At 41.0% G+C, this 27,296-nt stretch overlaps 1 protein-coding gene across 1 annotated transcript in view; it reads right to left on the bottom strand.

Moving 5' to 3' along the window:
* THRAP3 (thyroid hormone receptor associated protein 3) overlaps positions 1-27,296 on the bottom strand; it is a 62,315-nt gene that overhangs the window by 21,680 nt on the left and 13,339 nt on the right. The window contains exon 2 of the mRNA XM_021095929.1: positions 20,617-20,721. The gene's annotated coding sequence lies outside the window, so the exon portion shown is untranslated. The remainder of the gene's footprint in view (positions 1-20,616; positions 20,722-27,296) is intronic.

The following is a 27,296-nucleotide window of genomic DNA, read 5'->3' as shown; positions in this document are numbered from 1 at the left end:
CATAGACACAAACAAGTTTTTTTTTGGCCACTTTTTTGGATCACTAACTCACTCTACACCAAGGAAATTCAGAAACTTTATTTTTTTTAAAAAGATGAAATGTTTTTTTTGTTTTTTTTTTTTTTTTAAGAGCGAGTTCCTACTGTGGCACAGTGGGTTAAAGAATCCAACTGCAGTGGCTTGGGTTGCTGCAGAGGGGCAGATTCAACCCCGGGTCCAGTGCAGAGGGTTAAAGGATCCTGCATTGCCATGGCTGTGGCATAGGTCACAGTAGCAGCTTGGATCCAATCCTTGGCCTGGAACCTTCCATATGCTATGGGTGTAGCCATTAGAAAAAAAAAAAAAAGAGTTCCCATCATGGATCAGTAGTAACAAATATGACTAGTATCCATGAGGACGTGGGTTCGATCCCTGGCCTTGCTCAGTGGGTTAAGGATCCAGAGTTGCTGTAAGCTGTGGTTATAGGTCACAGACACAGCTCAAATCTCAACTTGCTGTGACTGTGGTGTAGGCCGGCAGCTACAGCTCTGATTCAACCCCTAGCCCGGAAACTTCCATATGCTGCAAGTGTGGTCCTAAAAAGACAAAAAACCAAAACACGATTCTTTGCCCTTTTATCAAGGGGTATTTCTAAGCGGTACAATTCCAAACAGACCAACCCACAGCAGCAAACGGACAACCTAACTTGTAATTCTAACTGGGAACACCATGAAACTTACAAAAAATGAGCAGTCTTTTCCCAATAAGCAGATAAGTTTTACAAAATAAGTTAACTGTTAATAAAAGTACCAAGATGACCTGAGACAGGCTTCCCAGCTCTAACAGAAGAAACTCTATGCAATGATATCCTGGTTAAAGAGTATGTGGCACATCTGACCATTTCCCTACTCCCTGGACCTTGAAGCCATGAGGCACGTCCTTAACATTTACTACCAAAGAAAAGGTGGAAGTGTGAGAGAATATTCTCAAATATTTTTGTAGCACAACAGGATGTACTACATCCCGTCAAATACAGGATATTAATCCATAAACATAGGACTAAAGTAATTTATAAAGAGAACAACTGTTATTTTCTTCTAGCTCATCATTAGCTTCAAGAGTCAACCCTCTTTTAGGGTCATTTTCCCATGAAAAAAGAAAACAAAAAGCAAAAAACAAAAAAACAACAACCCTGTTTTTTTCCTTTTCAAAGATCACAAAGCTAGTTAATAGCCAAACCAGGCCAGAACTCCAAGATCTTTTCTACCACACCTCGTTGCCTCACTGCTTAACCGAAGATTCTTTTATGTGATGTTGCTTCTGGCAAAAAAATAAAATAAAATAAATCAGTCGACATTTCACCTTCTTCTACCCTATTAAATTTTCTTGTTATTGAGATCTTAACTCAAAAGCTCTCTCCTCAGAGGTTTGCCCTGGCCACCCAATCATTCTCTAAGGTCTACTCCAGTATCTTTGTTTTCTTCTTCAGAGCACTCTATTTCAGAACTTGAAACTGTCCTGCTTACTTTGTTTTTCCACCTTTACCCACGTGGACTGTAAGTGCCCACCAGCAGAAATCTCATCTTTCTTATTTACTGCTGTATCCTCAATGCCCAGAACAGCAAGCACTTAAACAGTGTTCTTATTAACTTGTCCTCAAGGAGGGTATTATTATAATCCTTTTTACAGATGATAATACTGAAAAATAAAGAAGGAAACAATGGAATTCCCTGGTGGTCTGAATGATTAGGACTCAGCACTTTCACTGCTGTGGCCCAGGTTCAATCCCTGGTCTGATAGCTGAGACTCCACATCAAGCTGCTACACCCAACAGCCAAAAAAAAAAAAAAAAAAAAAAAAAAGGCGTTAATTTGCCCAAGAGCACACAGCTTTAAGTGGCAACACCTGGAACTGAATCTAGGTGACCGGGCTCCAAACCAGTGTTCTTAACTACCATTACGCAGTGTCTGGCACATCAAAGGCATGCAGAGGCATGAAGGATGGATAAATGAATCAAAGTCTCCACTCCTCCTGAATTTCAGATATGGTAAAGAAGACAAGATAGGAGTTCCCATGGTGGCTGAGAGGTGAGCAAACCCAACTAGCATCCATGAGGATGCTGGTTCAATCCCTGGCCTTGCTCAGTGGGTTAAGGATCTGGCATTGCCATGAACCGTGGTGTAGGTCGAAGACACAGCTCAGATCCCACATTCCTGTGGCTCTGGCATAGGCTGGTGGCTACAGCTCCCAGGTGGAAATTAAGCCCTTTTCAGCTGCATCATTTACAAATATTTTCTCTTAGTCCATAGGCTATCTTTTCATTTTGTTGATGTTTTACTTTGCTGTGTAAATGCTTTTAAGTTTGATTAGGCCGGATTTGCTTATTTTTACTCTTACTTCTACTGCCTTGTGAGGCTGACCCAAGGAAACACTGGTATGACTTTTTTTTTTTTTTTGTCTTTTTGCCTTTTCTTGAGCCGCTCCCGCGGCATATGGAGGTTCCCAGGCTAGGGGTCAAATCGGAGCTGTAGCCTCTGGCCTATGCCAGGGATCAAGCCCGCAACCTCATGGTTCCTAGTCGGATTCGTTAACCACTGCGCCACGACGGGAACTCCCACACTGGTATGACTTCTATCAGAGAATGTTCTGCCTGTGTTCTCTTCCAGGAAGACTTTAAGCCATTCTGAGCCTATTTTGGTGTACTGTGTGAGGGTGTGTTCTAACTTCCCCAATACCACTTGCTGAAAAGACTGTCTTTTCTCCATTGTATATTCTTACCTCCTTCGCCAAAGATCAACTGACCATAAGTGTGTGTGGGTTTATTTCTGGGCTATTCTGCTCCATTAATCTGTATGTCTGTTTTTGTGCCAATACTATGCTGTTTTAACTACTGTGGCTTTGCAGTATTGTCTGAAGTCTGGGAAGGTTATGCCTCCTGCTTTGTTCTTTTCCCTCAGGAATGCTATGGCAGTTCTGGGTCTTTTCTGATTCCATGTAAGTTTTAGGATTATTTGTTCTAGCTCTTTGAAATATGTCATGGGTAATTCGATAAGGATCCCATTAAATCTGCAGATTGCTTTGAATGGTATGGCCATATTAACTATATTAATTTTTCTAATCCGAGAGCACAGGCTTTCCATTTCTTTGAATCATCTTCAATTTCCTTTATTAATATTTTATAGTTCTCAGTATATACGTCTTTCACCTCCTTGGTCAGGTTTATTCGTAAGTATTTAAAATTTTTTGGATGTGATTTTAAAAAGGATTGTTTACATTCTCTGACATTTCATTTTTAGTATAAAAAAATGCAACCGGGAGTTCCCGTCGTGGCACAGCGGAAATGAATCCGACTAGGAACCATGAGGTTGTGGGTTCTATCCCTGGCCTCATTCAGTGGGTTAAGGATCCAGCATTTCCGTGAGCTGTGGTGTAGGCGCTATAGCTCCGATTAGACCCTGGGAACCTCCATGTGCTTCGGGTGCAGCCCTGGAAAGATAAAAGACAAAAGACCAAAAAAAGAAAATGCAACCAACTTCTTTATGTTAATTTTGCATCCTGCTGCCTTGCTGAATTCATTTATTTTGTAGTTTTGTGTGAAGTCTTTCGGATTTTCTATACAGACTAACACGTCATTTGCATATGATGACAATTTTGCCTCTTTATTACCCATATGGATATCTTTCCTCTTTCTTGTCTGACTGCTGCAGCTAGGACTCCCAATACTATGTTGGAAAAAAGTAGTGAGGATGAGCATTCTTGTCTTGTTCTAGATTTTAGCGGGAAGGCTTTCAGCTTCTCTCCATTGAGTGTTACATTGGCTGTGGGTTTGTCATAAACAGCTTTTATTAAGCTATGTTCCCTCTATGATTTTTCCGCCATCTACTGAGATGATCATGTGGTTTTTGTCTTTTCTTTTGTTGATGTGAGGTATTACATTGTTTGATTTGCACATGCTGAACCATTCTTGTGACCCTGGGATGAATCCAACTTGGTCATGGTATATGATCTTTTTTTTAATGTGTTGTTAGGATTTGGTTTGCTAATATTTTGTTGAGAATTTTTGTATCTATATTCATCAAAGATACTGGCCTGTCATTGGTAGTGTTTTTTTTTGGTAGTGTCATTGTCTGATTTTGGTACCAGGGTTGTGTGAAGATATTATTTCTCTTAAGTATATATTTAGGAGTGGTACTGCTCAGTCGGATTGTAACAATGCTTAACCTTGTGAAGTACTGCCAGACTACATTCCAAAGCAGCTATACCATTTTACTTTTCCCATCAGCAGTACAGGAGGCTTCCAATTTCTCTACATCTCCAACACTTACTCCCCCCATCCTACCCCACCCTTTTGGCTGCACCCATAGCATACAGAAGTTCCCAGGCCAGGGACTGTATCTGAGACACAGTGGCAGCCTATGTCACAGCTACAGCAACACTGGATCCTCAACCCACTGCACCAGGCTGGGGATCAAACCCACACCCCCACAGAGACAATGCCAGATCCTTATCCTACTACACCACAGCAGGAACTCCCTCCAACACTTAATTAATGTCGGTCTTTTTTATTATAGCTATCCTAGTGGGTATGAAGTTGTATTTCACTATGATTTTGATTTGTATTTCCCTAATTACTAATGTTATTGAGCATATTTTCATATCTTTACTGGCTATCCATGTATCTTCTCTTGGAGAAATGTCTATTTAAGTCCCTTGTCCATTTTTAAGTTGAATTGTCTTTTCACTCAGTTATAAGACTTCTTTATTTATTTATTTATTTATTTATTTTTGGGGTCTTTTTTTTGCTATTTCTTTGGGCCGCTCCCACGGCACACGGAGGTTCCCAGGCTAGGGGTCGAATCGGAGCTGTAGCCACTGGCCCACGCCAGAGCCACAGCAATGCAGGAACCAAGCTGCGTCCGCAACCCACACCACAGCTCACGGCAACGCCGGATCGTTAACCCACTGAGCAAGGGCAGGGACAGAACCCGCAACCCCACGGTTCCCAGTCGGACTTGTTAACCACTGCGCCACGACGGGAACTCCCAAGACTTCTTTATAAATTATGGATACAGGTCCCTTATTAAACGTATACCTTACAAAAAGTTTCTACCAATTTGTAGGCTGTCCTTTCATTTTTCTGATGTTGACCTTTTAAGAACAAGAGATTTTGTATTTTTTATTTTTTAATTTTTTTTTTAGTAACATACAACTTATCTTCGGAGTTCCCTTTGTGGCTCAGCAATAACTAACCCGACTAGTATCCATGAGGATGCAGGTTCCATCCCTGGCCTTGCTCAGTGGATTACGGACCTGGTGTTTGCTGTGAACTGTGTGTAGGTTGCAGACACAGCTCAGATCAGGAGTTGCTACGGCCGAGGCCCGGCGGTTGCAGCTCAGATTCGACCCCTAGTCTGGGAACCCCCATATGCCGCAGGAGCAGCCCTAAAAAGAAAAAAGAAAAGGAGTTCCTGTTACGGTGCAGCAGAAACGAATCCGACTAGGAACCATGAGGTCTCTGGTTCAATCCCCGGCCTTGTTCAGTGGGTTAAGGATCTGGCATTGCCGTGAGCTGTGGTGTAGATCACAGATGCGGCTCAGATCTGGTGTTGCTGTGGTTGTGGCATGCGCCAGCGGCTATAGCTCCAATCAGACCCCTGGCCTGGGAACCTCCATATGCTGTGGGGGCAGCCCTAAAAAAACCAAAAACAAACAAACAAACAAAAAACAGAAAACAACCCACTTATCTTATGTTTTTTGCTCCTTCTGCTTTTGGTGTCATGTCTAAAAAGGGCTTGCCCAAGGTCACAAAGATTTACTTCTAGGTTCTCTTCTAAGAATTTTATAGTTTTAGCTCTTGGATTTAGGTCTATGATCTATTTTGCTTTTAATTTTATATTAAGGGTCCAACTTCCTTTTTCTGCGTGTGGATATCCAGACACCCTAGTACCATTTGTTGACAAGACTACTGTTACCCTACTGAAATGTTGGCATCTTGGTCAATAATCAATTACCCATAAATGTGAGGGTTTACTTCAGTATTCTCAATTTTATTCCATTGATCCGTATGTCTACACTTATGCCAATACCACAGTCTCGATTTCCATAGCTTTGTAATACATTCTGAAATCAAAATATGGGTTTTCCAACTTCCTTCTGCTCCAAGACAATTTTGGTAATTCTGGTTCCCTACATATCCACATGAATTTTAGAATCAGCACACCAATTTCCGCAAAAACAAAAAAAGTCAGCTGGGATTTTGATAAAAACTTTGAAATCTGTAGATCAATTTGGAGAGAACTATCATCTTAACATTAAGTCTTCCAACCCATGAACATGGAATGCCTTTCCACAGTGGATTCAAATTTTTGGATACAAATTTTGTGCTCATTTTGTTAAATTTATTCCTAAGTATCTTACTCTTTTTTTGATGCAACTGGAAATGGAACTGTTTTTCTATTTCATTTTGATTGCTCATTGCTAGTGTCTAGAAATACAATTCATTTTTATACACTCAATCTTGTATCCGGTAACCTTACTAAATTCATTTAATAGTTCTAATTAATAGTTTTTCAATGGATTCCTCAAGATTTTCTAAATAAGATCATACCATGTGCAAAAGAGATAGTCTTCCTTCCACCTTCATGTACAATGATACCTGTAGGTTTTTCACAGATGTCCATTATCAGGTTGAGAAAGTTCCTATTCCTATTGGGTCGATTCTTTTTTGTTACAAAAGTACATTGAATTTTTTTTTTTCAAATGTTTTTACTGTATCTATTGAGATGATCAAGAGGTTTTGATCCTTTATTCTATTGTATTACATTAATTGATTTTCAACAGTTACCACCTAATATGTGCTTCTAAAATAAGTCTTAAAATTAGTCTTTTCCCTGTGTAAGGATCTCTAACATAACCTTAAAAGAATGGGACAAGTCCCTGAGGACTGATTCCATGCAGGGCTGGCCTCCCTATTCATTGCCCAGGCCCCAGGACTGTTGTCTCTGCTCTGTCAAGAGGGCAGCATACTTTTCCAGACCAGATGGCACTACATTTGATGACTGTCAGATAACACAAGAGTGCTAACAAAATAAGTTTAACACTTCAGGATACCAAACCCAGGAGGCTACTAACTGGTTAGAGATCATGTCTGATTTGTTCTCGATTTTATGCACAATGCTTAGCCATGGAGTGGACACCTGGTATGTGCTACACGAACAGGCTCTTTACACTTCTTACATTCTCCATTATCTTCATCAAACAAGCAGGAATAATAAAAGATCGGCTCATCAAAGAGTAACAATATGGTCCAAGAATAAAATTAAGTATGTACCGCAGCCCTAATCACTACTGCTAAACTAGCAGCTGAGCTCAGCCTTACGCCGCCTTCCATGTCTTCCTCAAAGGCGCAAAAGGCCAAACTGATCGAAGTATTAGGGAGACCTCACACTTCATTTGGTAGTGCCAGGTTAGAGTGAAACTCCACAGCCATCTAATCCAGTCAAGACATCCCTGCTCTCAATAGTCACTAAAGGCAAGAAGTAGAAAACTCTTGGTGAACAAAAGGACTGGGGGGAAAAAAAAGACAGATCCAAAAACCAGCCAAGAAAGAAATCCACCACTCACAAAGGATTGCAGGCAAAGTAGTGGGCCTGATGGTGTGCCTCTAGATAGAGACCAGAAAGCAGAGTTCACATGAAATACTAAACATGTTTACTATTTTATGCTTTTCCCTGGAGATTATCGTCTCCTGAGCAAAGGGGGGAGAGAGGGAGGGAGAGAAAAAAGGAAAGAGAATCAAGAGCAGCTGTGGGTATCTCTTATCTCTAGGGTAACACTTTGTCAAGGCTTCACTTCACACCCCACATCCCTGAAGAAATCAAGTCAGAGAACCCTTCTTGACTTTTACTCTGCTATTAAGCAGCTCTCTTAAATTATTAAACCCATCTGTAAATATAACACCAATTTCAACTCTGAGGTCTTAAAATTTACAGAGGCAAATACCCTAAAAAGGGAGGAGGGTCCTTTGGGGGAGAAAGGTAACTTTGCTGTTTAAACAACTTATAGATAAAATAAAAGGTTTGCCCTCGCCTATGTTATAAAATCAAAATTATTCTGGAGTTCAGTATTAAAATTTTTAAGCTTTAAATACCAAATCTATGTAATTTGGTAGAGTTTTATTTAAACATGTGCAATGTGTAGATACAGATGTACACATAAGACATATCCACATAAGCTCATGCCGCTGATGGTTAACAGAGGTTACTGCTATGGATCAGAAAGGAAGACATGAAGAGGAAGGGAGCAAGAGAAGGGAAAGACGTATGACACACAGACAAGATGGGAGTACACTCCTCTTAGTTTACATATAATCTTTTTTAGCTAATGAGTTTACAGGTGACTTCCCCTTACCAGTCTTTTAAAAAGTTGTTCACATTCATAGTTAATGGTGTTGATTCTTTTCATGTGGACTGAATCAATTATCTATGTACTTTCTTCTAGTAATTTCCACATGACCCTAAATAAATAAAACTGCAGCTTAATTATTCAAAGTCCACATAGGTAAACTTCAGGTAAATTTTATCACAATGGAATTGTTTTCCTCTTTTATGACTTTAAAGAGAGTTAAGAAAGGCCAGCCTTGGAGTTCCCTTGCGGCGCCACAAGTTAAGGATCCAACGTTGTCACTGCAGCAGTTCAAGTCACTCCTGTGGCGCAGGTTCCATCCCTGGCCCAGGAACTTCTGCGTACAGTGGGCATGGCCAAAAATGTTTTTATTACAGAAGCACTGATTCAAACGTACACAAAAGTAGGAAAGAACAGTGTAAGAAACTCAAGTGTATCCATAACCCAGTTTAAAAATTATCAACTCTTTACAGGTGGGCTCAATTCATGGTCAAAATCCTCATAAGTTTGAGTGGATACACCCAGCCTCTGCAGCTATCTCCCCATACCTTTCCCCTAAAAACAAAAAACCCCCAGAATCCTTACATTAAAAAATCCAGGAGTTCCCGTCATGGCTCAGCAGTTAATAAACCTGACCAGCATCCATGAGAATGGAGATTCCATCCCTGGTCTCGCTCAGTGGGTTAAGGATCCGGCATTGCCATGAGCTGTGGCGTAGGTCGCAGACGTGGCTTGGATCCCGCGTTGCTATGGCCCTGGCATAAGCTGGCGACTACAGCTCTGATTAGATCCCTAGCCTGGGAACCTCCATATGCCATGGGAGTGGCCCTAAAAAGACAGAGAGGAGGGGAGAAAAAAAAAAATCCAGACATGAAATGAAGGGACCCAAAAGGCTCAGCTCTATAAGCTTCTCCATGTGTGCTCAGCAAGTAAGTCTAAAAGGAAATTCACTTATCAGCAAATAACAATGATTCCAAATTCAGCTCAAACACAAAGTAAATTCTAGGAGTTCCCGTAATGGAGCAGTGGAAACGAATCTGACTAGAAACCGTGAGGTTGTGGGTTCGATCCCTGGCCTTTCTCAGTGGGTTAAGGATCCAGCGTCACCATGAGGTGTGGTGTAGGTCACAGATGCAGCTCTGATCTGGTGTTGCTGTGACTGTGGTGTAGGCCAGCAGCTATAGCTCCGATTAGACCTCTAGCCTGGGGAACCTCCATGTGCCTTGAGTGCTGCCCTAAAAAACATAAATAAATAAATAAATAAATAAATAAATAAATTCCAAAGTGCAACTTTAAACTATTTCCTAATTACAGGAAGTCCAAAATACCTTTCCCATTGTGGGTTATTTCATCAACTTGTTTTTAGACGTGTGACTACTTCATAACAGCCGAGAGTAGAAAATACACACTGATACACAATATTTTTGAGTTAGCAAGTCAAAAAAGTTAATAAAGCTTCTAATTCTAGAGGCCAAAATCCACTGTAAAAATTGTGAGCTCACTTCAACTGTTTATTTGGCTTCTGGAGAAATATATTTGACAGTGTACTTTTTTTACCAATGTGCTTTTATCCTAACCTTACTATCTACTTCCCTGAAAACAACCTTTTTTATTAATGAGAGCATATATTTTAGTTCAGTTAAGCTAACAATGGACCTGTACACAAAACAAATTCTCAAGTGTTCTTCCTAACAGTTGCCAGGATGGAAAAACTCAAAGGAGAAACCAGTCCAAAAACTTCACAGAAACAATTCAGCACAGGAACCCCTCTGTGTTCAGAAACTGGAGGGTTAAGGGATTGCCAGTAAAGCCCACACCCATTAGAGAAAGTTGCTGTGCCTTGGTTCTCGTGTCAGAGTTACTGCAGAAACAAAAGATCCAACTCTCTACACTGTTTTCACTACATAAAAAAAACTATTTCATGTTAGTTATCCATGGACACATGGATAATTTTTAATTCTCACTTGAACATTAAGAAGCTTCCCTGAGGGTAAACTCTCAAGTAGTTTAAGAGTATATTAATTAAGGAATGGCAAGCCTGACATAAAAGTGCCCATGGATTATTTATAATAATAAAAGAAAGAGCTCCCCACCCCCCTTGGTTAAGAATACTGCCAATGCTGGAAGTAACTGACCAGGTGGATAAACCACCTCTTATCCACAAAGGTTCAATTCCAAGTCCTCCAAACTCAATCTCTGCCCTTCCTTTTCCAGTCTTAACTTCTCTGGATGGTAAACAGGAACACTGCCTTGTTTTTCACAAAATTCAAACTAAACTGCACAGGAAAAAAAAAAAAAAGTGGTAACTTCTGCCATTACTTCAAACTTGAGGAAAACAGGTAATTTCTAACAGTACTGCTACTTACTTTGGGCTCCCCAAAGCAAAACAGACTTGTTCTGACAAGAGTTCTCTTCTGAAAGCCACCAGATCCCTGTGTTCTGTGAGTGGGTGTGGGGCCTGGGCTCCTGTCTCATCGGCAGAGAGCCCGTCCCGCCTCAGAGAAAGTCTCCTTGACTTTGCTCCTTTCAAGCCCAAGCACCAGTCATCAACTAATAAACAACAGCTGCTGCTCTAGCCTGTTCCGCTACTGCAAACTTTCTTCCCTCTCTCCACCCCAAAAATATCAGGACCCTTGTAGGAGGACATAACTGATCTTTTTTGTTGCCACTGGTATGTGATGAAAAAAAAAAAAAAGGCACCAAGCAAGTGTTCAGGTACCTTAAAAGAGAGACATTTATCAAAAATAAACTCATACTGCTAATAAGGGCAAAAACCCCTTAACTGAAGCAGGTGTTTTTTTTAATATAATCTCTCTGTGCCTTTTTTCCCCAAGAATAAAATGAGGGTTTGGAACAGCTCTACCACTGATAAAAAACTTAAATGTCTTCAAACAGACCAGGACATTCTTCATCCTTACTTCAGCCAGATTCTAAAAATGGAATTAAACTAAACTTCCTGCTTTTAAAAAAAGAACCATCCCTCCACTCCCAGCCCACCAACTCTGAAATTTACTACAGAAAAAATCATTTGAGATTCATAACATATTCTACTGTTTTATAAGAACTAGCCCATCTACCTGAAAATAGCTGGCCAGGGACTTGGCCACTTACCTTCTGACTGTACTTATAAACTATCACTTGCATGGGGGCAATCCACTTACACCAAATTCAGGCAGCACCAACCTCACTTGGAAAGACGAGTTTCCAGAGCAAGTCAGGGCTCTGTGACAGACACCTGTCAGGGCGAGGGACACTGCTGCTAGCTTCTTTCCATCACACAGCCAGCAAGAGGTCATATTTCCTTCCAGCTCGTCAGTGAGTAAATTAGTTTCTCTGTTCCAATAACATGGCAAACTCCCCCCTTTCCATCTTTCACTTTTTAAAGGAACAGGACCACATTATTTCTCAGTAACTTGGAAAGGTATGAAAAAGTCAATGAGACAGGCATTTTCCATTCAGCACAACACTAATTATTTCAGGCCTGGTTTCCACACAGGAATAAGAGTTTCATAAATGTTTCCCTTTCTTTCTTTTTTGGTTGCACTCACAGCATGCCAGGGATCTAACCTGAACCATAGCGGTGACAACACCAAATCCTTAACCTCCAGGCCACCAGGAAACTCCCTCATTTTTTTTTCTTTTTAGGGCCACACCTACAGTGTATGGAAGTTCCCGGGCTAGGGGTTGAACTGGAGCTGCAGCTGTCGGCCTACAGCACAGCCACAGCAATGCCAGATCTGAGCTGCATCTGTGACCTACACCACAGCTCGTGGCAATGCCAGATCCTTACCTACTAAGTGAGGCCAGGGATCGAACCTGTATCTGCATGGATTGTCAGCATCTGCATGGATTGTCAGTTGGGTTCTTAACACACCGAGCTGTTTGTTTTCTTTTTTTAAAACATCAGAGAAAATAATGAATAATTTAAGATCAAAATGACAAACCTTTGCTGGGAAACACCTTTATTCATTCTTTTAATCAAAATGCTGTTTCTCTCCCAAAAATTAAAACATATGAAAATCTGGAGTTCCCACTGTGGCACAATGGATTGGCAGCATCTCTGCAGTGCCAGGACATAGGTTCAATCCCTAACTTGGCATAGTGGGTTAAAGGATCCCATGTTGCAACTGAGGCTCATATCTGATCCCTGGCCCAGGAACTTCATATGCTGGAACTCCATAGGCTGTGGAGCAGCCAAAGAAGGAAGGAAGGAAGGGAAGGAGAGAGGGAGAGAGAGGGAGGGAGGAAGAAAAAAAGAAAACCTTAGGATAGCTGGGATATTATGCAATATTCACTGAAAGCAACATAATCTGATCAGTATTTGACAATTCTGAAAAATAAACACAAGTAATAAACTTAGGTCTCAAGTCACCAGTTTGGAAAAAAGCTAGTAAAAATAAAATGTATGCAAACACTCATACACACCAAATTCTTCTATCACAGTATGCCACCTAGAGGGAACAAGTATGTAAGTGGTAAATTCAACCTGATTTGCCTGCACTCTGTGTTCTAAGCATATAAAAGAAAGTGATCTGAAATAAGAGAGGAATTTGGGGGACTTAAGGAAGTAACAATCGCCATAGATTACTCGTTTGCTAAACGTGCATAGTACTGGACATACAACTTAACTTCAAAAGTTTCAGGCTGTTTAGGCCAGGCTTCACCAACCCGTATAGGACATGACACCAAGCACTGGTTACTAAAAAGGTAAATACACAGTCATTTCATAATTTTTAAAATAGTTTTGCTTTCTCATTGAATCAGGTTTCACAACCTCTGCACTTTATACTTACTTAGCTAAGAGAAGTGTGAGTATAATCTCCAAAAATACCATGGCCCAGCATGTACCAAGAACATTTTTCTATTCATTCTACCAGAATTTATTCAGCACTTACTATGTGTGCCAAGCACTCAGCTGGATGCAGAAAATAAGAAAGCCCTGTTGTAATTATAGGTAAAAAATATATTTTCAGGTTCATGACGTGACTGTGGAAATTTTTGTTTGCTTGCACCAGAGTAGAGTCAGAAAGGAGGTCACTAGTTTTGAAATCTTTTCCAAGTCACATTCCCTCGTTGAACTGAAGATTTCTTATGTGTTAAAAATAGGACTTACACTTTAGTTAATAGTGTATCAATACTGGTTCATTAATTGTGACAAATGTACCATACACTGTGAAGAGGAAACTGGGTAAACGAAGGTAGGTACCATACAGGTTAAACTGTGTCTCCCTACCCCTAAAACATCTATGCTGAGATCCGAACCCAAGAATCTCAGAACATGACCTCATTTGGAGATGGGCTCTTTATAGACAGAACTGGTATCTACATAAAGACAGACACGTGGAGAGAAGATGGTCATCTTCAAGCTTGATTTCTGAACCTCTAGTCTCCAGATCTGTGGGACAATAAATCGCTGTGTTGAAGTTGCCCAGGTTGTAGTACTTAGTTATGGCAAGCCCTAGCAAACCAATACAAGAATACTATCCTAGCAATTTTCTGTACTTCTTAAATCATTCCTAAATGAAAAATAAAATTAAAAAAAAAAAAAGACAGGGGTAAAGGTGTCCACATCTCACAGCTGGAGAGGACCAAAGTAGATTAATTGGGAAATCCTGACTCAAGGGAAAGAGAGCCCATAATCCCAACACACAATAAGCAAACAAGCTTAGAATCTAGTTTTCATTCAGTGTTTTCCCTAATATATTACTTCAAGAAGGGCACATAAAGGTGGGTGTGGGGGAACATGCCAAAGCAAATTATTGATCTCAAATGCCCTGTCCCCAATAAATAGAACCCTAGAGAATCACTTTAGAGCACTGCTAGGTACTGCAGTAAAAAAGAACTGAGTTCAAATCTTGGCTCCTCCACCATTAGCTGAACAAGTTACTTATCTCTCAACCTTTCTCACAAGATCACCTTAATGATTAAAAAAGTGTACGTAAACTGCCTGGTATCAGCAAGTGAGTTCACACCTTAAGCTATGTTTATCTATAACCCTAGAGCGGTGAGATGGAGATATTTAGGAACTTCTCTGAGAGCCAAAAGACCTCACCACCGATTCTATTTTCCCGCTATTACTAAGCAATCAGCTATCTTGCTACAAAGAATAAAGTGTTTTATTTAAATTTATTTATTTACTTATTTATTTTGTCTTTTGTCTTATTATTTACTTATTTTTGTCTTTTCAGGGCCGCACACACAGCATATGGAGGGTCCCAGGTTAGGGGTCCAATTGGAGCAAAAGCAGTCAGCCTATGCCAGAGCCATAGCAACGCAGGATCCGAGCCATGTCTGCGACCTACACCACAGCTCACGACAACGCCGGATCCTTAACCCACTGATCGAGGCCAGGGATTGAACCTGCAACCTCATGGTTCCTAGTCAGATTTGTTTCCACTACGTCACAACGGGGAACTCCGAATAAAGTGTTCTATAACTTTACTGGCTAAATTAGCATGTGTTACACTGAAGAGGTGCACAGAAGCAAGAAAAGGTCAAATTCTAAGGTTCTGACCTTTGAAGAATCCCTTTGCTGCTGGATGGTAGCAGGGAAAATCAACAGCAAGCTGAGAAGCCTTTCATTTGGAACTCATTCACCGCAATATCCCCAGTGTAGACAAGCTGTGGTATCTATCTTCTCCTGAGAATTTCCTCAGTGGGTATCTATTAGGCTCAGGATCATCTACGCAATTAACCCTTCATCATTAGAGAAACAGAATGAACAGCACAGTCAGCAACTTAAATAACCTTCAGTTCACCTGATTCACCCACGAGGCTCCTCTCCTATAACCCTAGTGGAGGATGATGGCAATTTTAGTTCCTGTTTTAAATGTGTAACCATTGGGGAATATATCCTTCTCATTTTTTTAGAGGAACATTCAAGCTTTTGTAACTTAATACAGACACTACAAGCTATGTTAACTAATCATCTATAGCCTCTTTCCAGACCTCATTATGATAAATCTTTCCTAAAACTACGTTAAACAGCCAATTATAACATAACTATTTTTTTTTTTTAAATCTTTTCTAGGGTCGCACCTGCGGCACATGGAGGTTCCCAGGCTGGGGTCTAATCGGCTGTAGCTGCCAGCCTAAGCCACAGCCACAGCAACGCAGGATCCAAGCCACGTCAGCAACCTACACCACAGCTCACGGCAACGCCAGATCGTTAACCCACTGAGCAAGGGTGGGGACCGAACCCGCAACCTCATGATTCCTAGTCGGATTCGTTAACCACTGCGCCACGACAGGAACTCCTGTCTATCAAAATTCTTACTCAAGAGACCTGGAAAGGGATTCCAAACCTCTAGTTTATGGACATCCTTTACAGATTCCAAAGAGTAGGACTGTGGTCTCTCTTTAACAAGTAATCACTCCACCATCAATATGTAGACAGCCCCTTTACATGGAGCTCTACATAAAGCTTGCTCCACATAAAGTTTGTTTATAACTCTCTTAGGAGATAAGTTGTCTAGCATCTTTTACAAACATGAGGACCATATCATCTTCCCCAAACAAGTCCATCACACACAGGTCTGGGGGGGGTTATGTGTGTTTAAATTTATTTCCTTGTATATGAAACTACCACTGCTTTGTTTGGAACATGGGAGGGATCTTTCAATAACTACATCGTATCAACTAATCCATTCTTTCACAAGTATGAACCTTAGAGCTGCACCATCCCATACACTGACTGTGAAGCACATGAAACGTGGCAGGTCTGAACTGGGATGAGCTATAGGTATAAAACTCAGGATTTCCAAGAGAGTACAAAACCGCAATGTAAAATATCTCATTAACTATTTTAATATTAATTACATGTGGAAATGATAATGTGTTGGATATGTTAAATTTTATAAAATATGTCATTAAAATTAATTTCAACTACTTTTTATTTACTTTCTTAACATGGTTGCTAAGAAATTTGAAATTACATACGGCTCACTGTGGACTTCTCTTGGATGGCACCATCCTAAAGGACAACAATGATTATGTCCTTTCGAATGTTCAAGTTTTAAACCTAATCCAGTAGTAGTCACCTTTAAATCTGTCATTTATTTTTTTAGTTTCTGGTTTTCATCCACTAAGAGGAGACAGCTGTAGAGATAACTACCTGATGTCTTTCCATTTCCATCTGTACTTCACCAGATAAGTTGAGGGAAGAAAAGAGAGATGTCTTAAATACACACACAATTCTATACATAAACCAAAAACAATTTCAAGATTTGTTATCATTCTGGATCTTACCAATCATCTGAGTCTAGAAAAGAAATCAAGAAGCCAATCTGCTGGTTCCATTTAAAGTGAATTAAGGCACTATTCAAAGCTATCTAGAGACCACTCAACCACCCTAATCCCAGGTAGATCCAAACATTCGACCAGAACTCTGTTTAGATACATGGGATCAGTATAACTTTCCTCTTGGGATTTCATTTTTTGTCTTTTTGTTTTTTTGGCCTTTTCTAGGGCTGCTCCCGCGGCATATGGAGATTCCCAGGCGAGGGGTCTAATCAGAGCCATAGCCACCGGCCTACACCAGAGCCACAACAATGTGGGATTCGAGCCCCATCTGCAACCTACACCACAGCTCGGCAACGCCAGATCCTCGACCCACTGAGCGAGGCCAGGGATTAAACCTGCAACCTCATGGTTCCTAGTCGGATTCATTAACCACTGCGCCACGACGGGAACTCCTCCTCTTGGGATTTCTTTAAGGAACGGCGTATCAACTACTTATAGAAATAGGTCTAATTATTTTCTGGAACATCTCGTATTTTTTTTTTTAAAGGAACAAAACAATTCATAAGATTTAGCTATGAAAGCTCTGGCTTGCCATAATTTCAGGATTCTAAATGATCTGGGTCTTGCCTACTTCTCCAAAATAATCTCAAACCATTCTCTCCCCTTCAATTACTCTGCTGGAGCCACAAAGGCATTCTTTCTATTCCGTGAATGTTTAACAGTCATTTAAAGTCTCAGCACCTTTACACCTGCCATTCTCTGCTACATGGACACTCTCAGGCAATCTCAAGCATGGTTGGCTCCTTTCTCATCCTTCAGATCTCAGCTTGTCACCTAACTCAAAAAAGGTCTTCCACAGCATTCTACCTAATGACCCCTCACTATTATCTTGTAGTCCTATTTCTTTCCTAGCACTTAGGAAAATCTGAAATTATCTTATCTGCCTTCCCAAAATAAAATGTAAGCTCCCCACAAACAGGGGTCCTGTCTGTCTTGCTCACTGCTGGTTACCCGGTAAGGACAAGCACAATAACAAGTACTCAAGTGCCTATTGACTAAATGAATCAAAGAATCTATAGCTTTAAAAGACAAAGAATCTTAGGAGTTCCCATCGTGGTACAGCGGAAACGAACCCAACTAGGAACCATGAGGTTGCGGGTTTGATCCCTGGCCTCGCTCAGTGGGTTCAGGATCCGGCGTTGTCGTGAGCTGTGGTGTAGGTCGCAGACGCAGCTTGGATCTGGCGTGGCTGTGACTGTGGCATAGGCCAGCAGCAACAGCTCTGATTAAACCCCTAGCCTGGGAACCTCCATATACCACAGGTGCGGCCCTAAAAAAGACCAAAAAAAAAAAAAAAGACCAAAAAATCTTAGAGGTAAAAATCCAATACGCTTTTTTAAATTATGCAATGGACTTCCTATATACATGTCATTCTAGTCACTATTTTTTTTCTTCTGTCTTTTGTCTTTATAGGGCTGCACCCGCATCATATGGAGGTTCCCAGGCTAGGGGTCTAATTGGAGCTGTTGCTGCCAGCCTACACCACAGCTCACAGCAACACCAGATCCTTAACTCACTGAGCGAGGCCAGGGATCGAGCCCACAACCTCATGGTTCCTAGTAGGATGCATTTCCACTGTGCCAGGATGGGAACTCCTGATGATTATTTTCTAGTCTCAAATACTTTAGTCTCTCTCTTGAAGAACTGTCATAGTTCCTATGGAGAAAAATAATAAGCACGGAAATATCAATTATATTTTGTCTGCTGAATCTAGAAGAAGAATTTGCATCACTAAGTATTTAAAGATAAAATAAGGCAACAGTAATAAAAGCAATGAGAATTAGTACAAGATTAGACAAATAAATGGAACGAAATACAAAGTTTAGAAATACACTCCGTTAACATACCGTCCCTCCTTAAAGGTGGCTTTTCAAAACACTTGAAAAAAAGATAAATCAATAGTTGGACAACTAATTAATGACTGATAAAAAATATTAGTCCCTCTTACCATAAACAAATATTAAATTCCAGCTATACTAAAGAAGTGTAAAGCCTTTAAAAAGAAAATACTAATGTCTCCTTGATAGGCCTAAGCCTACTAAAAAGACTTTCGTTAATTTTCTCAAAACTAAAAGATACGGAGTTTCCATCATGGCTCAGCAGAAATGAATCTGACTAGTAACCAGGAGGCTGCAGGTTCGATCTCTGGCCTCACTCAGTGAGTTAAGGATCCAATGCTGCCACGAGCTGTGATGCAGGTCGCAGACGAGGCTCGGATCTGGCATTGCTGTGGCTGTGGCACAGGCCAGAAGCTAGAGCTCTGATTCAATCCCTAGCCTGGGAACCTGCATATGCCATAGGACTGGCCATAAAAAGAAAAGAAAAGAAAAAAAAAAAAAATCCAAAAACTTAAAGATATGACTGTCTCCATCATAAAAGGACAGAAATGTAGTACTACTACTTACTAATAGCCTGACACTTCTCTAAATGCTTTTCATATATTAATTCACTTAATTTATAATACTGTTATAAGACAGATACTATTTATCACCCCAATTTTACATGAGGAAACTATCCATTATCTTAAATACTGTGCAGTAGTCTCACTTCTCTGCTTCACTCAGAGAACAATAGGGAGCTCCTGATTTTAAGAACACATATCCATTAATCCTACTCCTGAGTATTTATCCAAAAGAACTGAAATCAAGATCTCAAAAGAAATGTTAACATTACCATGTTCACTAAAGCACTATCACCATGGCCAAGATGTGGAAAAAAACATAAATGTCCATAGGCAAGTTGATAAAGGAAATGTGATATATGGAATGGAATACTACTCAGCCTTTAAAAAGACTTCTACACTATGTGACAACATGCAGGAACCTAGAAGACATAATGTTAAGTGATATAAGCCAGTCAGAGAAAGACAAAAACTGCATGATTTCACTTATATGAAGTATCTAAAAGTATTGACAGCTGGGCAGCTGCCTAGAGCACATGTCCAGAATGAAGCAGATAGGAAAACAACTCTAAGACAAATTTTATAATAAAACAAATGCTTAAAGTACTGAAGAAGACTGACACTTTTTGCAGAGTTCAGAAATTACTCATAAGAACACAGAAACTAAGCAAAACAAGCCAGAAAAAGATAATTATCAACAGAGAAAACAAAAAGTTGTAGAAAAAAGGAAAATTAGCCATAGCATGCAACATGAATTGGCTATAAGCTATACATAACTGCAATATCAACAGTGAACACTGCTCTAACCAAAACTACATTATAACCAGAGTGACAATGAATGTGGGTGTGTGGTCGAGACTTCTACAAGAAACCACCATTATCCAAGGAAGGAAGTTAAGAGACAATACCCAAAACTAGAAAGCCCATAAGCAATAAAATAAGCTTATTATTTAGAGGTAACTCCAAAAAAAAAAAAACCAGTAGAGTTGGAAATGACTGCTTCTAGGGACTGGGAAGGGGGCAGGAGGACTGTTTTTCGTAAGAAGCCCTTAGATCTGATCCCCGGCCTGGGAACTCCAAATGCCACAAGGTGGCTGGAAGAAGAAAAAAAAATGGAAAGAAAAAAAATGCAAACAGAAAAAAACTTGTTCTTGTTAACAAGAACCAGGTGACAAAGCACAACTCCAATTTTATTTGTACACATACATACAAGTAACATATGCATGAAAAGAGACTGTTCATCAAACTATTAACAGTGAGTGTGTGTGTATATTTATGTGTCAAGTTTATAGTAGATCCTTTACAGTATGTCCAAGTGAATAAAATGTATTATTTAAAAACTCAAAAGTTAGTTCAGAGAAGAGAGCAAAGCTACTTTATCATCATGTTTCAGTCTGTGAAACTGAAAAGTAAACATTGCTTAGTAAGAACCCAGAACTTCCATTAAGGAATCTTCTGGATAAACTCAACAAAAGACTGGTTTTATGAGCCAGTGAAGTTATTATTGGTTCCTTTCACCACTATGCATTTACCTTATTTGAACAATGATTCGACTCACAGCAGATCCCACACAGACACTACCTCAAAGAACACTGGCAGTGCCGCTGGCTTCTCCAATTTACAGTCAGGATACAATTCTGGAATGAGAAGAAATAAACAGTGATAAAATAGCTACCCAGACCTTGCAGACCATATCTTGAAATACAGATGCTTGAAATCTATAAGCAGCAACTTTCCTTTACCCCTCAACTTCACTCCAAGTGGACACAGGGGTCTCTTTCAAAGTATACTGGCCTGCAGGTCTCTGTCTCCCATACCCATTTTAATTCATCCCATCTCCTAGATGAGAACTGCAACATGCAAAGCTAAAACCTTCCTCTTGTAACCTGATACTTTCACTGGCAACATTTCAGGTGCTATGGTTTGCATTATACAAGTTTAATTTGCAAACTCCATAATTCAACCTGGAGAATAACTTCAGAAGAATTAGATGCTTAAAACCAAAAAATTTAATTGAAGTATGCTGAACTAAATTTAACACATACGTTTCAAGTTAAATCAACCCCCCCTCTCATCCCTCAAAGCACAAAAAAATCCTTCGGATCCAGTTATTTAAATATTCCCAGAGAACTATGTCTGGTCACTTGTAATGGAGCATGATAATGTGAGAAAAAGAATGTATACATTTATGTGTGACTGGGTCACTTGCTGTGCAGCAGAAAATTGACAGAACACTGTAATCAACTATAATGGAAAAAACAAAAATCGTTATAAAACATAAACAAATAAATATTCCCAGGTCTAAATATTACTAACATTGCCATACACCAAAGCTACATAGCATTATCCAAACCAAAAAGGAAAACCCAAATTCCAAAATCGGCAACCTCCGTGTATAAATAACGTTCTCACTCCTAGCTTATTAAAGCTGTTTTGTTTGGTTTTTTTTGCGGTGGGGAGGGGTTGTGCCTTCAGCATGCAGAAGTTACCAGGCCAGGGACTGAACCCATGCCACAGAAGTGACCCAAGCCACAGGAGTGACACTGCCAGATCTTTAACCGGCTAGGCCACCAGGGAACTCCTACTAAAGTCTTTATCATTCATTCATAATATTGTAAGGTAAGAAGGTACCCAAATAATCTGAAGATCCAGTCTTGAAGTTAATCGTTCCTTTTTTCACTTACTCAGCATTCACTCAACTAAGAATATCCACCTTAGTTTTCTCTGAAACCTGTGGTTTGCGCATAGCTGAACCCTCTTAGCCTCTTCAGCCATGAAACAAAGGAATGCATCTCCTTAGGCTTGTCTCTTTTTTTTTTTTTTTGTCTTTGTCTTTTTGCTATTTCTTTGGGCCACTCCCACAGCATATGGAGGTTCCCAGGCTAGGGGTCGAATAGGAGCTGTAGCCACTGGCCTATGCCAGAGCCACAGCAATGCGGGATCCGAGCCGCGTCTGCAACCTACACCACAGCTCACAGCAACGCCGGATCGTAAACCCACTGAGCAAGGGCAGGGATCGAACCTGCAACCTCATGGTTCCTAGTCGGATTCGTTAACCACTGTGCCACGACGGGAACTCCAGGCTTGTCTCTTGGTACATGCGGAGCCCTCAGCCAAGAAAGGCTCCTCCCGTTTCCAAACCCTCATTCCTATAAGGGTCTCCTTCCCCAGCGAGCTGTCCCTGGCTAAGCCAGGCTAGGTTAGGTACTGCTTCTCTGGGTTACCCTAGACATGGTTACCTTACACTCATCTCCTCATGTCTATTGATAGGTCAAAACTTCCCTCACAGGGCAGCAAATGCTATATACCTAACACCGATATGTATTTGCTGAGTAAACTGAATACCCAAACTGTAAACTCTTGACCTATACCAAAGGATTAACATTACAAAGAGGAAACAAAAAACTTTTTCTTTTTTTCTTTTTAAGGGCCACACCCACAGCCTTTATAAGTAGGTTAAAGGATCTGATGTTGTCGTGAGCTGGGGTGTAGGTCCCTGATGCAGACAGGATCTGGCGTTGCTGTGGCCATGACATAGGCTGGCGGCTACAGCTCCAATTCGAACCCTAATCTGGGAACTGCCATGTGTCAAGGGTACGGCCCTTAAAAAAAAAAAAAAAAAAAAAAAGGATCATTTTGGCTGCTGAGTGTAGAACAGACCTTAACAGGGCAAGCAAGGACAGAAGAAATTGTTAGATACTGCCTACAATAATCCTGGTAAAGAAGAGTACCTTCGACCAGAGTGTAGCTCAGAATACACAGTCCACATGCCTCTACACCTTACACAACAACACTGTTCCTAAACCCAAACAAAGTGTGAACATAACATTCTAGGACCATAGTTTTTTACCTGCTATTGAAAGACTGGAAATTTTTTATCTCACCTCAGGAACCCTGGTAACCTTTTTTTAAAGAGATATAAAATGTAAGAAAAATGGAGTTTCCATTGTGGTTCAGCAGGTTAAGAGTAGGTTTTTGGGGAATATCCATTGTGGCTCAGTGTTAACAAATCTGACTGTGAGGTATCTGTGAGGATGAAGGTTCAATCCCTGGCCTCGCTCAGTGGGTTAAGGATCTGGCGTTGCGGAGAGCTGTGGTGTAGGTCACAGGCTTGGCTTGGATCTGGCATTGCTGCGGTTGTGGCGTAGGCTGGCAGCTGAAGCTCCACTTCAACCCCTAGCCTGGGAACTTATATAGCAGGTTAAAAGCCCAACATAGTGAGTGCCCACGAGGATGTGGGTTCAATCCCTCGCTGCAGCTCCTATTCCACCTCTAGCCCAGAAACTTCCATGTGCCACAGGTGCAGCTATTTAAAAAAGGTGGTTGGGGGACACACAAGGAAACTCAAGGATGCCTTTGCCTGCTCCCATGAACCTGAGGTCAAAACCAGTCCTTTAAACCACCAGGCACAAGTGGCTTCTAGAATACTTAAAGACGAATGTATTGTGTATACAGGGCCCTCTATGTTTGGGGGATAAGCAAATGATGGCACAAAGCCCAAAGTGCTTTTGTACCACCTATGAGCTAAGAACAGTTTCTGCATTTATTTTCTTTCTTTTTTTTCAATCCGAAGCATATTGAATTTCCAGGACCAGAGACTGAATTCAAGCCAAAGCTGTGACCTACGCCACAGCTGCAGCAACCCTTAACCTGCCACACCACAAGGGAACTCCAGAAAATGCCAATTTTCAATATTTATGCCCAGCAATTTACCATAAGGTAATCATCCCAAAGCAATTTGCAAAGCACCCCAATAAATAATAAAAAGGATCACATGCTCTAAAGCTAACGTGCCTAGGTTTGGTGGATTCTCATTCCACCAACTAATAATTTTAAGACCTGTGATAAGCTTCTTAATTAAAACCTCACTATGACTGGTTCTTCTTTTCTTTTTTTATGGTCGAACCCAAGGCATACGGCAGTTCCCAGGCCAGGAGTTGAATCTGAGCCACAGCTGTGACCTATGCCACAGGCCACAGCTGCAGCAACGCTGGATCCTTTAACCCACTGCACCAGGCCAGGGATCGAACCCATGCCTCTACAGCAACCAGAGCCACTGCAGTGGGATTCTTAACCCACTGTGCCACAGAGGAATCTCTGCTTCATCTGTAAAACTGGTTCCTACTACAAAGGGTTTTGAAAATTAAACTAATACATGTATAAAGTTACTGCAACAGTGCTTAGTATGCAATAATAATTAATCACGCCAACATCGAAGCAACACTGAGCAAAAGACAAGACTTCAACTAGCTGGTACAGGTAGTCATATGGTCATTAAATAATTATGTTCTCTTAAGTCAGAATTTGGATTTATGACAGACTTAAAAATATAAGATATTACATCGTCAAAATCTCTTAAAGCAGTAGAATACTCTGGCAACAAACCTAAACCTATACTTGATCCCAGGCTGAATGAGTCTGCCCCCTAAATGACACCATTATTCTGTGCCCCAAGTTCTCAATTTACAAGAGGGATCAACACACCATCTGTGCACCTGACAACTCCTTCCAAGATGAGTTTTTAAAATCTTGCTCTCAGGCTATACAGAGGTGACTTGAGGCAAAACAGTAACATTCCCCTCTGAATCCTATGGCCCACCCAGCATGTAACACAGTAGAAATCAAAGAGCTATTTTTCTAGAATTTACTTTTTTATCCCATTACAAAACTTTTTTTTTTTTTTCGTCTTTTGTCTTTTTAGGGCCACTCCCACAGCATATGGAGGTTCCCAGGCTAGGGATCTAATTGGGGCTGTTGCTGCTGGCCTATGCCAGAGCCACAGCAACGCCAGATCCAAGCCGTGTTCTTAACCCACTAAGCAAGGCCAGGGATCAAACCTGCAACCTCATGGTTCCTAGTTGGATTCATTTCTGCTGTACCACGACAGGAATTCCTCATTACAAAACTTGTATAAGCTGGAGTTCCCGTCATGGCCCAGTGGTTAACGAATCCAACTAGGAACCATGAGGTTGCGGGTTCAATCCCTGGCCTTGCTCAGGGGGTTAAGGATCCGGCATTGCTGTGTGCTATGGTGTAGGTTGCAGATGCGGCTCGGATCTGGCATTGCTGTGGCTGTGGTGTAGGCTGGCAGCTACAGCTCCAATTGGGCCCCTAGCCTGGAAACCTCCATATGCTGCAGGAGCGGCCCTAGAAAAAGGCAAAAAGACAAAAAAAAAAACAAAACAAAACAAACAAAAAAAAAACTTGTATAAGCCATCACCATTTCCTTACAACATATTTCCTTGAGAACTACTAGTCATGCAACATTATTAGACTATTTTGCTCCATGAGGGCAAGTACCAGATCAAACTCCCTTTTGTATCCCCAGTGTCTAGGTATGTCCTTAACGACAAATAAATGAACAAATATTGGAGATATAATGCGTTTTTTTTTAAACTATGGTAAAATATCCCTAAGACAGGAGTTCCTGTTGTGGCTCAGCAGTTAACGAACCCGACTAGTATCCATAAGGACTTGCCTTCGACCCCTGGCCTTGCTCAGAGGGTTAAGGATCCGGTATTGCCATGAGCTGTGGTGTAGGCTGGCAGCTACAGCTCCAATTTGACCCCTAGCCTGGAAACCTCCATATGCTGTGGGTGCAGCCCTTAAAAAAAAAGAAAGAAAAAAAGAAAAGCAAAATTCTTAACACAAAATTTACAATTTTAACTATTTTTAAGCACAAGGTACAATTCGGTGGCATTTAGCACATTCGCACTGTCATGCAACCATCATCACCATTCATCTCCAGAACTTTCTCATCTTCTGAAACACAAACCGTGTACCCATTAAAGAGTAACACCCCCACCACCGCAACTTCTACTTTGTCCCTATGAATCTGACTACACTAGTTACTGCACATAAACAGAATCACACAGTATCTGTTCTTTTTATATCTAACTTATGTCACCTAGTACAACATCTTCAAGATTCTTCCATACTGTAGCACATATACAGTCTTTTACTGTTGTTGTTGTGTATGTTTTTGGCCATGCTTGAGGCATGCAGAAGTTCCTGGGACAAGGACAGAACCTAAGCCACAGGAGTGGCACCAGATCCTCAACCCACTGAGCCACCAGGGAACCCCAGCTTTTAAAAAGGGAAAAATGGGAGTTCCTGTCATGGTTCAGTGGTTAACGAATTCGACTAGGAACCATGAGGTTCCAGGTTTGATCCCTAGCCTCACTCAGTGGGTTAAGGATCTGGTGTTGCCATGAGCTGTGTGGTGTAGTTCGAATACACAGCTTGGCTCTCCTGCATTGCTGTGGCTGTGGCGCAGGCCGGTGGCTACAGCTCTGATCAGATCCCTAGCCTGGGAACCTCCATATGCTACAGGTGTGGCTCTAGAAAAGACAAAAAAAATATAAAAATTAAAAAAAGGGAAAAATGTACAAAATCATAGAATTTGAGATATTAAACTGTTTCATTTGCCTGAGCAAACTAAAACGTTTAATTCTTTTTACATAGCATTTTTCATTTTAATAATACATGCACAGCAAAAATTTCAAACTGTGCAAGAGTATATAATGGAAAGAGGTCTCCTTCCTAATTTCTGCCCTCCGTATCCTCAATTTCCAGTCCTCCTCTCTGGCTTAATTTTTTACTTTGGAACAAAACTGCCATCCACATGACACCCTGCCTTAAGGACATCCTATTAGTAAGACTCAGCTGGCCTATTAGAACCAGCTATCTCTTTGTTCTAAAAATACTAACACAGAGATGCAAAACAATGAAGAGAGAAAAGATATATACTTTTTGCTTTTTAGGGCCGCACCTGCACCATGTGGAAGTTCCCAGCCTAGGTGTCAAGTCAGAGCTACAACTGCCGGCCAACACAGCCCAGCAATGCAGGATCCAAGCTGCAATTGCAACCTACACCACAGCTCACAGCAACGCCGGATCCTTAACCCACTGAGTGAGGCCAGGAATGGAACCCAAATCCTCATGGATCCTAGTCGGGTTCATCAACCTCTGAGCCACGAAGGGAACCCCTGGACAGAAAGTATTTTTAAACATTTTACAAGTATTTCACTGAGTTAACAATGAATGCACCCAATAGATAATGACTTTGCTAGGCAGCACACTGAAGCAAGGAAGAGCACAGGCAGAGTTCCTTTGTGGCACAGGGAGTTAAGGATCCAGTGTTGTCAGTGCAGCAGCTTGGGTCACTCCTGTGGCAAGGGTTTGATCCCTGGCTAGAAACTTCCACATGCTG

Source organism: Sus scrofa, chromosome 6 (genome assembly GCF_000003025.6).
Source record: "Sus scrofa isolate TJ Tabasco breed Duroc chromosome 6, Sscrofa11.1, whole genome shotgun sequence".
Taxonomy (NCBI): Eukaryota; Metazoa; Chordata; class Mammalia; order Artiodactyla; family Suidae; genus Sus; species Sus scrofa.
Note: the sequence above shows the minus strand (reverse complement) of the source record. Positions and strands in the feature narration are given on the sequence as shown.